The following is a 14,987-nucleotide window of genomic DNA, read 5'->3' on the forward strand; positions in this document are numbered from 1 at the left end:
GCATTCAGCCAAAGCAACACTGGAATGGCTTTGGGGCAGATCTCTGGATGTGACTGAGTGACCTGCCGAGGTCTTGAACTCTTGAACTTGAATTAGAAATCCGTGGAGGCCTGAAGATAGCAGTTCATAGATGCTTGCCATCTAATCTTTAAAGGATGACAGCTTTAGAGGATCTGCCATAAAGAATAGAATAAGCTGCCTAAAAGGCGTCTACAAAATATTGAATACAGGGTCTGAATTATGTATTTTATTAGGATTTTAAAATCATGTTTTACACTTTGGTTACAAAACATTACACAAAATTCATCAGTTCACAAGTTTCAATGTCAAACACAGTCATGGACAATTTTGTATCTCCAGTTCACCTCACTTGCACATCTTTGGACTGTGGGAGGAAACCCAAGCTCCCAGAGGAGACCTTGCAGACCTGGGGAGAACATGCAAACTCCACACAGAATGCGCCCGGACCACCCCACCTGGGGATTGAACCGAACCCAGGACCTTACTGCTGTGAGGCGACAGTGTTACCCACTGAGCCACTTTCAATAACAAGTCAAATTCCATGTATTTAGATTTTCTTAGTAAAAAAATGCATCCTCCGAGGACAAATGTCTGCACGTTTTATTGCACGAATTCTGTTTACTTGACATTTGACATTTTCATCATTTAACAGACGCTTTGATCCAAAGCTACTTACAGTACTGTGACAGCATATTCTCTAAGCAATTGTGGGTTAAGGGCCTTGCTTAAGGGCCCCACAGCAGCAGCCTGGCAGTGGTGGGGCTTGTACCAGCAACCTTTTTATTACTAGTCCAGGAACTTAACCACTAAGTTAAGTTCTGCCCAACTTTTGAACCATTGAAAAAACATAAAACGCTATGGGACATTTTATATTTTTTTATTATTATGTTATGTTAAATTTAGCAAATAAATAAAAGTCTTGCATTAAAATTAGCATACAATTATATATTTAAGTTTGTTCCTTGTAGGGCAGTGGTAGCTTAGTGGTTAAGGTACTGGACTAGTAATCAGAAGGTTGCCGTTCAAACCCCACCATGGCCAAGTTGCCATTGTTGGGCCCCTGAGCAAGGCCCTTAACCCTCAATTGCTTAGACAATATGCTCTCACAGTATAGTCGCATTTTCTGCTAAATGCTAAAAATGTCAAATGTCAAGTAAACAGAATTTGTGCAATAAAAAGTGCAGACATTTGTCCCTGGAGGATGCATTTTTTTACTAAATACATGGAATTTGACTTTTTATAGAAATTTTAACATTTTTAGAAAAACTGAAATTCCATATTCACAAAAGTATTCAGACCAGGCAGCAAGGTGGCTCAGTGGGTAACACTGTCGCCTCACAGCAGGAAGGTCCTGGGTTCGATCCCCAGGTGGGGTGGTCTAGGTCCTTTCTGTGTGGAGTTTGCATGTTGTCCACATGGGTTTCCTCCGGGTGCTCCGGTTTCCTCCCACAGTCCAAAGACATGGAAGTGAGGTGAATTGGAGATACAAAATTGTCCATGACTGTGTTTGACATTAACGACTTGAACTGATGAGTCTTGCGTAACCAGTAACTACCTGTCCTGTCATGAATGTGTGTTAAAGTGTTAAACATGATGCTAAAATTCTGATAAAATAAATACATTCAGACCCTGTATTCAATATTCTGTAGAAGCCTGTTGAGAAGCAGTTTCAGATGTTTCAGTTTCAAATCTGTTCAAGCTTTGCAAATCGGGATTTAGGCACCTTATTCTATTCTTTATGGCAGATCCTCTAAAGCTCTCATCCTTTAAAAATTAGATGACAAGCATCTATGAACTGCTATCTTCAGGCCTACACGGATTTTTAATAGATTTCAAGACCTAGACCTAGGCCCCTGAACAAGGTCCTTAACCCTCAGTTGCTCCAACTGTATTCAGTCATAATTGTAAATCGCTGCGGATTAAAGCGTCCCCTAAATGCCACAAATGTAAATGTAAGGTATGTGTTAATGTGTGAACTCTCTCTCTGTCTCTCTCTCTCTCTCTCTCTCTCTCTCTCTCTCTCTCTCTCTCTCTATATATATATATATATATATATATATATATATACAGGTATATATATATACAGTGTATCACAAAAGTGAGTACACCCCTCACATTTCTGCAAATATTTTATTATATCTTTTCATGGGACAACACTATAGAAATGAAACTTGGATATAACTTAGAGTAGTCAGTGTACAACTTGTATAGCAGTGTAGATTTACTGTCTTCTGAAAATAACTCAACACACAGCCATTAATGTCTAAATAGCTGCAACATAAGTGAGTACACCCCACAGTGAACATGTCCAAATTGTGCCCAAAGTGTCAATATTTTGTGTGACCACCATTATTATTCAGCACTGCATTAACCCTCTTGGGCATGGAATTCACCAGAGCTGCACAGGTTGCTACTGGAATCCTCTTCCACTCCTCCATGATGACATCACGGAGCTGGTGGATGTTAGACACCTTGAACTCCTCCACCTTCCACTTGAGGATGCGCCACAGGTGCTCAATTGGGTTTAGTCCATCACCTTTACCTTCAGCTTCCTCAGCAAGGCAGTTGTCATCTTGGAGGTTGTGTTTGGGGTCGTTATCCTGTTGGAAAACTGCCATGAGGCCCAGTTTTCGAAGGGAGGGGATCATGCTCTGTTTCAGAATGTCACAGTACATGTTGGAATTCATGTTTCCCTCAATGAACTGCAGCTCCCCAGTGCCAGCAACACTCATGCAGCCCAAGACCATGATGCTACCACCACCATGCTTGACTGTAGGCAAGATACAGTTGTCTTGGTACTTCTCACCAGGGCGCCGCCACACATGCTGGACACCATCTGAGCCAAACAAGTTTATCTTGGTCTCGTCAGACCACAGGGCATTCCAGTAATCCATGTTCTTGGACTGCTTGTCTTCAGCAAACTGTTTGCGGGCTTTCTTGTGCGTCAGCTTCCTTCTGGGATGACGACCATGCAGACCGAGTTGATGCAGTGTGCGGCGTATGGTCTGAGCACTGACAGGCTGACCTCCCACGTCTTCAACCTCTGCAGCAATGCTGGCAGCACTCATGTGTCTATTTTTTAAAGCCAACCTCTGGATATGACGCCGAACACGTGGACTCAACTTCTTTGGTCGACCCTGGCGAAGCCTGTTCCGAGTGGAACCTGTCCTGGAAAACCGCTGTATGACCTTGGCCACCATGCTGTAGCTCAGTTTCAGGGTGTTAGCAATCTTCTTATAGCCCAGGCCATCTTTGTGGAGAGCAACAATTCTATTTCTCACATCCTCAGAGAGTTCTTTGCCATGAGGTGCCATGTTGAATATCCAGTGGCCAGTATGAGAGAATTGTACCCAAAACACCAAATTTAACAGCCCTGCTCCCCATTTACACCTGGGACCTTGACACATGACACCAGGGAGGGACAACGACACATTTGGGCACAATTTGGACATGTTCACTGTGGGGTGTACTCACTTATGTTGCCAGCTATTTAGACATTAATGGCTGTGTGTTGAGTTATTTTCAGAAGACAGTAAATCTACACTGCTATACAAGTTGTACACTGACTACTCTAAGTTATATCCAAGTTTCATGTCTATAGTGTTGTCCCATGAAAAGATATAATGAAATATTTGCAGAAATGTGAGGGGTGTACTCACTTTTGTGATACACTGTATATATATTTCCTCGCCTGCTCGTGATCCACATTATTGATTTGGCACAGTTTTTACGCCGGATGCCCTTCCTGACACGACCCTCCCTATTTATCTGGGCTTGGGACCAGCACTACAATGCACTGGTTTATGCATCCTAGCGGCCAGGTACGTAGGACAATTCAGTGTCTCCAGTTAGCCTGGCTGCATGTTTTTGGACTATGGGAGGAAACCGGAGCACCCGGAGGGAACCTGCAAACTCCACACAGAAAGGACCCGGACCGCCCCACCTGGGGATCGAACCCAGGACCTTCTTGCTGTGAGGCGACAGTGCTACCCACTTAGCCACCGTGGAATTTGACTAGAAGTGCCTAAACAATTGCATACAGTTGTACTCATCATAACGTGTGCAAAATTTTATCGACATTTAATCCTGCAATAGAATGAGAAAGGGAGCCAGGTGCGCGCGTGCGCCCGGCTGTGCGCGCGACTGCGTGTGTGTGTGTGTGTGTGTGTGTGTGTGTGTGTGTGTGTGTGTGTGTGTGTGTGTGTGCACTGGTATTCATCACATTGAGGGGACATGAATCTGTTTACACAGTCACGTCGTGGGGACCTCTTGCAGTGTGGGGACCTAAAGTCTAGTCCCCATAAAGGAAACCTATTTTAAATGGATACAGGAGGCCTACTAATGGTGCCTGTGTGGTTTTTAGCATTGGCTCAAAACGCATGTTTTTCGGTGAATGTGTGAGTGTGTGGGTTGTGCTCAGTTGCGCCCCCTTTTTTTTATAGCCGGAATCACACACACACACGGATTCCAAATAAGGTTGGGAACCACCCACTTCCTGGTCCCCATTAGGAACGATTTCAGACATTTTTAGTGTTAAAGATGGATATTCACACAGTGGACAAAAAAAGAAGATTATATGCAGGAGAAACCAGCTAAGAAGCTAAGAACTTATATAGAGGACCAAAAATGAAACACAAGGTAAGCATATTTGCATGTCAAACCAGTATAACAATTGTTCAACCGTCAAATTATGTTAATTAGTTCTGTTAGTGAATAGTTATTTGTTCTTTAATACCAGTTCTTCTCCTTCTCCAGCCATAACATTAAAACCTGACCTGTCCTGCTATTAAAGAACATGTAAATGTATTAAAGAACAGCATGAAAGGGGGTAACAAAGCATGTAGAGAAACAGATAAACTACAGTCAGTAATTGTAGAACTACAAAGTGCTTCTATATGGTAAGTGGAGCTGATAAAATGAACAGTGAGTGTAGAAACAAGGAGGTGGTTTTAATGTTATGGCTGATCGGTGTAAATGAGTGCAAATAAAGCTTCTTGTTTATAATTGGGCTGTGACAGTGCAGTGGTTAAATAACAATGACTGCGTGTTTTTAGATATATTTAGATATTTATATTAATTTTCCATTAAATAAATTTAAAAATGACAACAAATTTTTGGTAACTTAAAAAGACAGAAAACTGTTAGTTTGAAATGTCTGTGTGTGGCTGCAGTCTCCATTGGGGCCTTTAATTTGAAACAGGTGTAGCATTACTTCACTAATGAACCTGGTTTTCAGTCTCTGTTCTGTGGGTAGAAGTAGAACTCGGAGCTTTAACTGTAAGGCAAGTTTGTTACAAAATGAAATTAAATGCTTAAATGTTTGGGCAGGAAAAGTGAAAGCAGGCATTCTTACGCGTATTACTGCCAGGCAGAGAAAAAAACTTCAGTATGTCGTTTTAACAAGGACATTATAAATGATTTCGTTACAACATGTGTTCTACAGCGAGTGTTAGTAGTTTATGTTTATTTGTACAAAACTAATCTGTGTGTATTGTGTTGGTTTCTAGCGCGTTTCAGTGTGTAGTTTACAGAACAGGTTGTTTGGTGCGCGTCTGCAGACGCGTCTCTAAGTCCAGTGTGATGCGCTAATAAGTAAAGATAAGTTTTATACCCACAAACCTAATAAACAACATGAACATGATCGAATGGACTTTAAGATAACATTTAACCTTTTTGGCCAGACTCTGAACAAGAGTGTATCTGCAGATGCACACCATATACAAACAGATTTGTACTGTACTGTATAATTAATGCAAAACCCTAATAAATAACACATATAAATAATATATTATTATAATTTTAGTTTTTGTCCCTTTTTCTTGCATTGTTGCTTAATTGCACCTCATATTTTAAAAAACTTTTTATATGCATATTATATGCATAAGGCATATAATAATAACTTTAAAGACCTAGACTTAATCCAGTACAATAATTGTGTTGTTTTTTTCTGCAGTTTGAAATGAATGTGAAGACTGCTCATGGAGAACACGAGTATGTTGCACAATACATGGTGTACAGACTGGCTCATATTGCAGGATAAGAATAAAAATTAAAATGCTTAAAGAACCAAAATACCAAATGCATTAAGTCTAATTATCTATGAAAATATGTTTACAGGTGGCTACAAAAGCACCCAGTGATATAAATGTAGAAGATATCAGCAAGTCCTGCCATTTAAAAGTTCATATGCAGAAGCACAACGGAAAAAACTGACCAACAGGTACATTGACCAGTCAGGCATTCTGTTAAAAGTTGTCATAAAGTGTTTAATTTGTGTGATTACTTAAGGGAGCCCAATAAAAATAAATATTTAAAATTTGTACAGACGCCCAGCATTGCAGCTAGAGCCGTGGTGGAGGACGACTCCCAATCCTCTGTCCTGTCCAAGACTCTAAGATCCAAGATGAATGATGCTTCTGTTTTAAACAGCACTCCTCTACAGGTACATGCACATCCACATCATCACTTTAAGTTAAAACTACAGGCTCTCTTTTGTCATATATTTTAGTATTTTGGGGTTTTAATTAATTAAAAGAATGTAATAAGTTAATTGTGATGATAATCTAGTAAGAATAATTGTTTATTGTGATGTATCTACAAGGTAGGTTCTAGGGGAACATATAGGGCAGATTTTAACTTTCACAGGGATTTTTGTCTTGTATAATTATCACTTTATTCTGAACACTTACGGCGTCCCCACAACACACCTTCAGTTAGTTTCTGAGTACAAACTGTGTGTAGAAACTGACTTGGTCCCCACAATGACTGTAACATTGTGTGTGTGAAAGGTCCCCGCAAAGCCTGTTTTATTTAATATGTGTGAACACAGACTGCTTGACTGGGCAAAAGATAATTTTTTTATTATTATAAAATTATTTTCTAAAGTCTGGTGCATGTTTTTTGATATAGTTATTTTAAATTGTGTTTACAGACACCCAGCATTGCAGCTAGAGCCGTGGTGGAGGACGACTCCCAATCCTCTATCCTGTCCAAGACTCAGATGGATGATGCTTCTGTTTCAAACAGCACTCCTCAACAGGTACATGCATGTCCACTACTTGACTTTTAGTTTTACAGCCTCTCTTTTGTCATATATTTTAGTATTTTGGGTTTTTAGTCAGTAAAAAGAATGTAATAAGTTAATTGTGATGTAAATCTAGCAAGAATAATTGTTTATTTTGATGTATCTACAAGGTAAGTTCTAGTGGAACATTTAGGGCAGATTTTAACTTTCACAGGGATTTTTGTCTTGTATAATTATCACTTTATTCTGAACACTTACGACGTCCCCACAACACACCTTCAGTTAGTGTATGAGTAGAAACTGTGTGTAGAAACTGAACTAAACTGGTCCCCACAATGACTGTAACATTGTGTGTGTGAAAGGTCCCCACAAGGAATGGTAACATTGTGTGTGTGAAAGGTCCTTTCACACACACACACACAATGTTACAGTCATTGTGGGGACCTGTTACATACACGCACAATGTTATAGTTACTTGTGGGGACCTTTCACACACACAATGTAATAGTCACTTGTGGGGACCTTTCACACACACAATGTTATAGTCATTGTGGGGACCAGTTTAGTTCAGTTTCTACACACAGTTTCTACTCATACACTAACTGAAGGTGTGTTGTGGGGACGCCGTAAGTGTTCAGAATAAAATGATAATTATCCAAGAAAAAAATCACTGTGAAAGTTAAAATCTGCCCTATATGTTCCCCTTGAACTTACCTTGTAGATACATCACAATAAACAATTATTCTTGCTAGATTATCATCACAATTAACTTATTACATTCTTTTAATTAACTAAAAACCCAAAATACAAAAACATGACAAAAAAGTACTTGTGTATTTGAGATCATCAAACATACAGTGGGGCCAAAAAGTATTTAGTCAGCCACTGATTGTGCAGGTTCTCCTACTTAGAAAGATGAGAGAGGTTTGTACTTTTCATCATAGGTACACTTCAACTATGAGAGACAAAATTAGAAAAAAAAATCCAGGAAATCACATTGTAGGATTTTTAAAGAATTTATTCGTAAATTATGGTGGAAAATAAGTATTTGGTCAATAACAAACAAGCAAGATTTCTGGCTCTCACAGACCTGTAACTTCTTCTTTAAGAAGCTCTTCTGTCCTCCACTCGTTACCTGTATTACCGCTTTGACCTCGTTATCTGTATAAAAGACACCTGTCCACAGCCTCAAACAGTCAGACTCCAAACTCAACCATGGCCAAGACCAAAGAGCTGTCGAAGGACACCAGGAAGAAAATTGTAGACCTGCACCAGGCTGGGAAGAGTGAATCTACAATAGGCAAGCAGGTTGGTGTGAATAAATCAACTGTGGGAGCAATTGTAAGAAAATGGAAGACATACAAGACCATTGATAATCTCCCTCGATCCCGTGCGGTCAAAATGATCATGAGAACGGTGAGCAAAAATCCCAGAACTACACGGAGGGACCTGATGAATGACCTGCAGAGAGCTGGGACCAAAGTAACAAAGGCTACCATCAGTAACACACTACGCCGAGAGGGACTCAAATCCTGCAGTGCCAGGCGTGCCCCCCTGCTTAAGCCAGTACATGTCCAGGCCCGTCTGAAGTTTGCCAGAGAGCATATGGATGATCCAGAAGAGGATTGGGAGAATATCATGTGGTCAGATGAAACCAAAATGGAACTTTTTGGTAAAAACTCAACTCGTCGTGTTTGGAGGAAGAAGAATGCTGAGTTGCATCCCAAGAACACCATACCTACTGTGAAGCATGGGGGTGGAAACATCGTGCTTTGGGGCTGTTTTTCTGCAAAGGGGACAGGACGACTGATCCGTGTTAAGGGAAGAATGAACGGGGCCATGTATCGTGAGATTTTAAGCCAAAACCTCCTTCCATCAGTGAGAGCATTGAAGATGGAACGTGGCTGGGTCTTCCAGCATGACAATGATCCCAAACACACCGCTCGGGCAACGAAGGAGTGGCTCCGTAAAAAGCATTTCAAGGTCCTGGAGTGGCCTAGCCAGTCTCCAGACCTCAACCCCATAGAAAATGTGTGGAGTCCGTGTTGCCCAGCGACAGCCCCAAAACATCACTGCTCTAGAGGAGATCTGCATGGAGGAATGGGCCAAAATACCAGCTACAGTGTGTGCAAACCTGGTGAAGACTTACAGGAAACGTTTGACCTCTGTCATTGCCAACAAAGGTTATGTTACAAAGTATTGAGTTGAACTTTTGTTATTGACCAAATACTTATTTTCCACCATAATTTACAATTAAATTCTTTAAAAATCCTACAATGTGATTTCCTGGATTTTTTTTCTTCATTTTGTCTCTCATAGTTGAAGTGTAGCTATGATGAAAATTACAGACCTCTCTCATTTGTCTAAGTAGGAGAACCTGCGCAATCAGTGGCTGACTAAATACTTTTGGCCCCACTGTATATGTAAATTTACTGATAAATTAAGTTTTAAATTTAGGATTAAGTATTAAAGTTTTTCTTATTATGATTTCTTGTTTTGTAAATGAAAGACACAAATCTTGACAATTCCAGTGAGCTATTTGATTCTTCATCAGAAAGTGCAGATGATTACATACCTGATACGACTTGTGATAGTGACATTGACACTAGCCTTAAACCAAACCAAAAAACAAAGCACAATACACTGGATGTCTCTGGCTCAGACAGTTCCACTGTCTGTGACTCCACAACATCAGACAAAATGACCTTTGACGGGCACAGCTTTACACCTGAAGCCACTGGAGCAGAAGAAGAACTTGGTTCAAGTAAGAACATAAATGATCTAATAGTTGTTAGCGCAAGTCAAAAAAGAGGTGGACGAAGAGTGTACAACAAAAAACATTACTGCTTGTATTGCTCTAAGCCGTATGCCAAGATGGCAAGGCACCTCGAACATGTGCATGAAAATGAACCCGATGTGGCCAAAGCTCTTAAGCTTTCCAAAGGGTTTCAGGGAGAGGAAGAAACAGCTAGATTATATTCACAACAGAGGACACTACGCTCACAATGCTGCAGTTATGGAGTCAGGACAGGGGAAACTTGATGTTGGGCAGCACTTGTTAAACAAAAGGGGAAATTAGACAAGAATCAACAGTATGTGAGAGAGCAGATGCGAGAAATGGGAAGGCTGGTTCACAATGCCAGAAAAGTCACCACCTTAAAGAAAATGGAAGATCTTATGAATCCAAAAAATTACATGGAGACAGTCAAAACTGTCAAGTTGACATGTGGGTATGACAGTGAAACAAACAAGTTTTTGACCCCATCATTAGCAAACAAACTTGGAAATATCCTGATTAAAGTAAGCAAACTTTTAAAAGCTCAAGGTTTCATCTCAAACAACCAACATCTTGTGAAGAATGCCAGTGAGTTGTAAGACATCCATCGGGAAAAGTAGAATGAGCTAATATCAGCCACGGCATTGAGGAACATAAGGTAAGCAAAGTGGAACGTACCGACTCTCATGCCTTTTACTGAAGACATCCAAAAAATGCATGCATATCTCAGTCAAGTACAAGATGAGTGGTACATTTCACTCTCGGAAAGTCCCTCTGCAAAAGCCTGGATGGAGCTGAATAAGGTGTGCCTGGCTCAGGTTATTCTCTTCTCAGGGAAGGAGAAGTTGCCAGCATGCTCTTATCTGCATTTTTATCAAGAGACACTTCTGATCACCATGAGGATGTGGACTGGGCACTGTCTGAAGAGGAAAAAAAGCTCTGCAGACACTTCTCAAGGATTGTCGTCGGGGGGAAACGTGGTCGCCCAGTTCCAATTCTTCTGACTCCAAAAATGTTTTGTGCATTAGAGATCCTTGTTAATAGACAATGGTTATATGTTTGCAAGACCAGAAGCTATGACACATTTCAGAGGATCAGACCGTCTCTGTGGCTTTGCAAAGGTGTGTGGTGCAAAGAGTCCCACTGACATCTACCAAACTGAAAAAGCATGCTGCAACCCTTTCAACTGTGCTAAACATGATAGACACAGAAATGGACCAGCTTGCCAATTTTCTTGGACATGACATAAGAATCCATCGTGAGTTCTATCGACTGCCTGAGAAGACCCTACAGCTCGCCAAGATCAGCAAAGTTTTTCAATGCCGTGGCTGATATCAGCTCATTCTACTTTTCCCGATGGATGTCTTGAAACTCACTGGCATTCTTCACAAGATGTTGGTTGTTTGAGATGAAACCTTGAGCTTTTAAAAGTTTGCTTACTTTAACCAGGATATTTCCAAGTTTGTTTGCTAATGATGGGGTCAAAAACTTGTTTGTTTCACTGTCATACCCACATGTCAACTTGACAGCTTTGACTCTCTCCATGTAATTTTTTGGATTCATAAGGTCTTCCATTTTTTTTAAGGTGGTGACTTTTCTGGCATTGTGAACCAGCCTTCCCATTTCTCGCATCTGCTCTCACACATACTGTTAAAAGTATGTGAAGTCATTTCCCAATGTTTCTTTACATGGTTGTGTAAAGGGCACACGTTTCCCCTGTCCTGACTCCATAACTGCAGCATTGTGAGTGTAGTTTCCTCTGTTGAGAATATAATCTAGCTGTTTCTTCCTCTCCCTGAAACCCTTTGGAAAGCTGTGCCTGTCAGAGGTCATTTTGTCTGATGATGTCGAGTCACAGACAGTGGAACTCACTGAGCCAGAGACATCCAGTGTATATCAAAAGATCAGCAAAGTTCTAATGGCTCTTGAGCAAGGAAGATTAGCTGAGTTTCATGGCAAGAACTTGGATAAAATTGGGCTAGATCCTGATGGTATATTATTTTATTTTACTTTTTGTATTTGGTTTTTGCTTTCTTGCTTTTGTTGAAGTCCCAGTGAATAAAGGGTTTAAGTACTGTTTGATTACTTAGCTAACTAATGCCTGTGTGTATTCTACAGACTGTAAGTGAGGGGGATAAATTGTCGTCATTATAGTGTGTTTTTATAGAATGTAAATATTATTAGGGGGCATATGGGCTTGGGACTGGGACTTCTGTGTGGGAAGCCACAGTGTTGTTAAAAATATAACTCATGGTGTAACCTAATCAAACAGTGTAACACAGTGTCAGTCTTACTTACAAGAAACAGACCCACTTTGAAACATTAAACACTAAAGCCAGTAGCCTGCTCAGGTAGGACAATTGCAGACAAATTAAAGCAGGAAAAATGGTCAGGGTCAGAGCATCTCCAAAACAGCAGGTTTGGGGTGTAACAGTATGCAGTGGTTAGTACTTGAGTCTGGTCCATGGTAGACCATGGAGTGTTCATGGTAGAATCAAGTAATTTCGAGGGTTTACTTTCTTACTGTACTCTTGTAAAAAGGTGGTGGGATGTATTAAGCCGCAGTCAAAGTCAGTTCTCGAAGGTGATGTTTTGGCAGCAGGAAAAATGGGCAACAGTAAGGAACTGTGTGACTTTGACAAGGACCAAATTGTGATGTCTGTGATGCATCTCCAAAACAGCAGGTCTTGTGGGTTGTTCCCAGTAAACAGTGGTTAGTACCTACCAAAAATGGTCCACAGTAGGCTTGGTGTCAGGGTCATGTGCATCCAAGGCTCATTGGTCTTGTGTAGTTTATGTTTCGATGGGTCAGAGCTATACAGGTGTCACTAGTGGGACTTACATAATATTAGGCGGGTTTTAATTTTATGGCTGATCTGTGTATTTATAGCTATTATGAGAATTTGATCCTAATAATCTTTGTCTATGGCAGAATGGACAAACAGTGCAAAGGTAAAACTGCCCATAAGAAGAAAACACCTTGGCTGCAGACAGAGGTGCAGGCGGTGGAATGGCACACGAATCGCTTCATCACATCTTGTATCGTACCAGCACAGCGAGACTGTGAGAAGTGTTTAAGGGCTGAACCAGAAGCTCCTAAGAACCGTGACTGGCAAAATCTGAAATTCTATGTTTATAATCGTATTACGGCCTACAAAAGAAAATTGCAATACAGATAGTTTAAAGATCATTGAGTCTCTGGTATGGCAGTTTTTGTTTACATTCACATGTTCTGATATTGCAGTTTTTGTTTGCATTCACATGTCTCAGCAAGACACACACATGCATACGTCATAAAGGTCTACTGAACAGAAATAGAATTATTTGCTATTTTTTAAAAAGCATTTGAACATTTTGCAATATATTGATTTTCTTTGAACTGTCAATAATACACTATATTGCCAAAAGTATTCGCTCGCCTGCCTTCACACGCATATGAACTTGAGTTCATCCTGAAAAACTTACCATATACAGTGGGGGAAATAAGTATTTGATCCCCTGCTGATTTTGTAAGTTTACCCCCTTACAAAGACTTGAACAGTCTATAATTTTTATGGAAGGTTTATTTTAACAGAGAGAGACAGAATATCAAAAAAAAAAAAAAAAAAAACATTAAATAAAAGTTATAAATTAATTTGTATTTAATTAAGGGAAATAAGTATTTGATCCCCTACCAACCAGCAAGAATTCTGACCCCCACAGACCGGTTATGTGCCCATGAGGCGCACAAATTAGTCCTGTCCCTATATAAAAGACTCCTGTCACAGAATCAGTTTCTTCTGTTCAAATCTCTCGACCCCCATGGGCAAGACCAAAGAGCTATCAAAGGACGTCAGGGACAAGATTGTAGACCTGCACAAGGCTGGAATGGGCTACAAGACCATCAGCAAGAAGCTTGGTGAGAAAGAGACCACTGTTGGTGCGATCATTCGAAAATGGAAGAAATACAAGATCACAGTCAATCGCCCTCGCTCTGGAGCTCCATGCAAGATCTCACCTGGTGGGGTAAGAATGATTCTGAGAAAGGTGAGGTCAGTCCAGAATTACACGGGAGGAGCTTGTCAATGATCTCAAGGGAGCTGGGAGCAGAGAAATGCTGGATATGACCCCAAGAACACCATCCCCACCGGGCATTTCTCTGCCTCCAAACACGGCGAGTGGAGTTGATGCCAAAGAGCTCAATTTTGGTCTCATCTGACCATATCACATTCTCCCAAGCTTTCTCTGAATCATTCAGGTGTTCATTGGCAAACTTCAGACGGGCCTGTACATGAGCCTTCTTGAGCAGAGGGACTTTGCGGGCACTGCAGGATCTCAATCCATTACGGCGAAGTGTGTTACTAATGGTTTTCTTGGTGACTGTGCTCCCAGCTCCCTTGAGATCATTGACAAGCTCCTCCCGTGTAATTCTGGACTGACCTCACCTTTCTCAGAATCATTCTTACCCCACCAGGTGAGATCTTGCATGGAGCTCCAGAGCGAGGGCGATTGACTGTGATCTTGTATTTCTTCCATTTTCAAATTATCGCACCAACAGTGGTCTCTTTCTCACCAAGCTTCTTGCTGATGGTCTTGTAGCCCATTCCAGCCTTGTGCAGGTCTACAATCTTGTCCCTGACGTCCTTTGATAGCTCTTTGGTCTTGCCCATGGTGGTGGAGAGATTTGAACAGAAGAAACTGATTCTGTGACAGGAGTCTTATACAGGGACAGGACTAATTTGTGTGCCTCATGGGCACATAACCGGTCTGTGGGGGTCAGAATTCTTGCTGGTTGGTAGGGGATCAAATACTTATTTCACTTAATTAAATACAAATTAATTTATAACTTTTATTTAATGTTTTTTTTCTGGATTTTTTGTTGATATTCTGTCTCTCTCTGTTAAAATAAACCTTCCATAAAAAATATAGACTGTTCAAGTTTTTGTAAGGGGGTAAACTTACAAAATCAGCAGGGGATCAAATACTTATTTCCCCCACTGTAGAAGCACTTTGTAGTTCTACAATTACTGACTGTAGTCCATCCGTTTCTCTACTTACTTTTTAACCTGCTTTCACTCTGTTCTTCAATGGTCAGGACCCCCACAGGACCCCCACAGAGCAGGTATTATTTAGGTGGTGGATGATTCTCAGCACTGCAGTGACACTGACATGGTGGTGGTGTGTTAG

At 40.8% G+C, this 14,987-nt stretch overlaps 1 long non-coding RNA gene across 3 annotated transcripts; it reads left to right on the forward strand.

The window, feature by feature from the left end:
* The first annotated feature begins 4,641 nt into the window (after positions 1–4,641).
* LOC134317229 (uncharacterized) lies at positions 4,642–13,011 on the forward strand. Of its 3 annotated transcripts, none has more exons than XR_010013185.1 (6): positions 4,642–4,659; positions 5,975–6,012; positions 6,139–6,241; positions 6,347–6,463; positions 6,953–7,060; positions 12,754–13,011. It is a non-coding gene; the product is annotated as an uncharacterized LOC134317229 (long non-coding RNA). The 3 variants fall into 3 exon arrangements; XR_010013183.1 differs by lacking the exon at positions 4,642–4,659 and adding an exon at positions 5,229–5,298; XR_010013184.1 differs by lacking the exon at positions 4,642–4,659 and adding an exon at positions 5,367–5,469.
* The last annotated feature ends 1,976 nt before the right edge of the window (positions 13,012–14,987 follow it).

Source organism: Trichomycterus rosablanca, chromosome 6, assembly GCF_030014385.1.
Source record: "Trichomycterus rosablanca isolate fTriRos1 chromosome 6, fTriRos1.hap1, whole genome shotgun sequence".
NCBI classification, from domain to species: Eukaryota; Metazoa; Chordata; class Actinopteri; order Siluriformes; family Trichomycteridae; genus Trichomycterus; species Trichomycterus rosablanca.